Here is a 2,924-nt window from a genome sequence, read left to right on the forward strand (position 1 = left end):
GTGAATTGTTAAATAGGTACATCATGACATGGAATTGAGAAATTAGATTTGGGTTGAATAGTCCTATATTTATTAATTATTGCATTATTACATATATTGCTTGAACGGTGAATCTTAGGGCCAATTGTAGTATGAAATGAGTTGTTATGTATCTGAGTGAATATGTTAAGTTGACTAGGGGGTTTGGAGATTTTAAACTTACCCATATCTTAGTACTAGTTTGGCCTAGAGAAATAGGTCATAACGCTAGGGTTTTCTTATATATATAACATGATTTCTTCCTCTTTCTTATCCTCCCAAGGAACAACCTCTAGGTACTGGATGCAACTCTCTGTGATTTCTTCACAACCAAATGCAATTAATACCTCAAGTATACCAACGGCAGACTTGACAGAATCCAAGGAGTCTAAAAGTAATCTGCAGGAACATACAACAACCTCAAAAAATTAACATGATGATCGTAATTAAACTCCGAGCAATGAATATAAGAAAATGTATCGGATTCTAACTTTGAGAGCCTGTCGAAAAAGAACTTGCTCTGGTCTCCATGTCTATAAGGCTTGAATACTCCTGTTTTGTCCATGTGTGAATAGGAGAAATACAATATTCAGTCTCACAAGAATGGATTACAAAAAAGTAAAATTTAATCAAATTAATGCTTTTTTTAGAACGACGATCGAAGGGATAATAAGGCAATAGAGAAAATAGGAGAGGATGATTTGGAGTCAAGAAGTTGATTAGACAGAACTGATGTAGTTTACTTTTTACTACCACAATCATTCTCATTTGCACGTCAGCATTTCGTTAATTCTCTAATAGAAAACCTAATAGATTCCTTTTATTGAAACATCAATTAAAATTTGTGTAAATCACTATTTTTTGGATTCTATTATAAGGGACGATTAAATTTAACTTAAATTTAATCACAATTAAAGCTCTTTGTCCTTCTCTATAGATGTGTTTAATAAGATTTGAACCCAAAATTTCTTCCTCATTCCTTTCACTGAAGCCTCAATTAAAGTTAATATAGTAACAAATTAGAAATTAGGATCGCTAATGTAATCGGTAACGGTGACCATCAGTGAAATTAAGCCATAAAAAAACCTGACATAATGCCGTGTTTGACTAGTCAAACATGCGTAAACGTAACGCTATCGAAAATTATCTGGTAGCCAGCTCATGCTTTGTGTAGGCCGTTCATTTTGTACCACCGCCCCAATGTCAAATAAGGCAACAAACAAGCCGACAACTCAGCCACGTTGGTTGTTTCTTATCCATCGATTTTTCCAAACGTCTATTAATCATGTTCGTCCATTTCTTCACTGCCGCTATATAATGATATTACAGCCACACCTTCTCTTCCATATCTTATCGTATTTCTTTCTTTCTCTTTCTACAAGCTCTGCCTAACTTTTCTGGTTCAGATCTCCTCTTAATGGCTTCTTCTCAAGGATTGTGGCTTTCGCTGTTGAATGGATCGTTTTCCGATCTATTTTCAGATGGTGGTTTCAGGGCTTGACTCAAATAGGGACGTGTAGATATCAGGTTTGTGTAATAATAGATCTCTCAGCTTTCCTTCATATGCTAGTTATATTTCCACAATATTGTTACTAGACATGTTGTGAATATGTATTTCTGAATAGATCTTGTAATGGTCGTGTAGCTTGCAACTTCGAACTGTCCATTGAATTGATCTTCTGACTGGTATGGTTTTCTTGTTTTGGTGATTAGCAAGAAGGATCTGAAACTACTATTTACGCCTTTTCGTGTCTTATTGTGGGTTGTGTGGCTTCAGGTTCGGGTCATGAAAAAGCCATTGAAAGTGTCTATTCCTTTTTCTTTGGTAGCTGTTGCAGGTGGTGTAAAAGGACCTGTCACCTTAAGGATCCGCTCGGCCAAGATCAGTGCGTCTGCCTGTAATTCATGTGTGGTTTTTGTAGCAGACAAATCTCTTTTCAAGTCCTCTAAGAGGCAAAACCTCTTTTCAAACCCTCATTAAGAGGCAAAAATCTCTTTTCAAGCCCTCATTAAGAGGCAAAACATCTTTTCAAGTCCTCTAAGAGGCAAGATATCTTTTTAAGTCCTCTAAGAGGCAAAATCTCTTTTCAAGCCCTCATTAAGAGGCAAAATTTCTTTTTAAGTCCTCAAAGAGGCAAAAACATCTTTAAGTTGGAAACATAAATCCATGCATTTGATCATTTCATTGCAAAAAAAAAAAAAAAAAAAAAAAAAAAAAAAAAAAAACCAACGGCGGGGTTTTTTCCCCTGCCCATCCTCAAAATTTGCTCCTTCAGACAGCCACTGGCTCTCATAAATCATTTTTATGATAGCCAGTGGGGGGCAACTGTGAATACTTAAATTTTGAGGCTCAAAAAGCCAGTTTTCCCGGCCGCGGCGGTGCCAGCTGCCCTTAAGGGCGGTACCAAAGCGGCTGCAGTCGCCTGTGAATACCTAAATTTTGAGGCTCAAAGAGCCAATTCTCCCGGACTGCAAACAGTTCGGCCGGACCGGAGGCCGTTTTGGTAATTTGCCGAAAATATGCCAATATGGTACTTGAAATATCCGAAAAATTGCGAGGATCATGGAACTGGTCTCGGAATATTTTTTGGAAGTCCGGAGCTCTCGGAAAAGCCTCCGGAACGAAAAAAGGAAAAGGGCCACGCGCCCGCCCAGCGTGGGCGGGCGCGCCCGCCCAGCGTGGGCGGGCGCGCCCGCCCAGAGTGGGCGGGCACGCCCGCCCAGCGTGGGCTGGGCGGGCACGCCCGCCCAGAGTGGGCGGGCACACCCGCCCAGCAGCTTGGGCGGGCACGCCCGCCCAGAGTGGGCGGGCACGCCCGCCCAGCGTGGGCGGGCACGCCCGCCCACACCAGGCGGGCATGCCCGTCCTCGAGGACGGGCAGGGGCGCCCTCCTGTCTTTTTTTTG

At 41.4% G+C, this 2,924-nt stretch overlaps 1 long non-coding RNA gene across 1 annotated transcript; it reads left to right on the top strand.

Moving 5' to 3' along the window:
- The first annotated feature begins 1,360 nt into the window (after positions 1–1,360).
- LOC119371331 (uncharacterized) lies at positions 1,361–1,939 on the top strand. The gene is made up of 3 exons (XR_016320571.1): positions 1,361–1,545; positions 1,664–1,704; positions 1,796–1,939. It is a non-coding gene; the product is annotated as an uncharacterized LOC119371331 (long non-coding RNA).
- Positions 1,940–2,924: the final 985 nt, after the last annotated feature.

This window comes from Jatropha curcas, chromosome 4 (genome assembly GCF_041381405.1).
Source record: "Jatropha curcas cultivar XTBG-Jc1 chromosome 4, XTBG_Jcur_1.0, whole genome shotgun sequence".
NCBI classification, from domain to species: Eukaryota; Viridiplantae; Streptophyta; class Magnoliopsida; order Malpighiales; family Euphorbiaceae; genus Jatropha; species Jatropha curcas.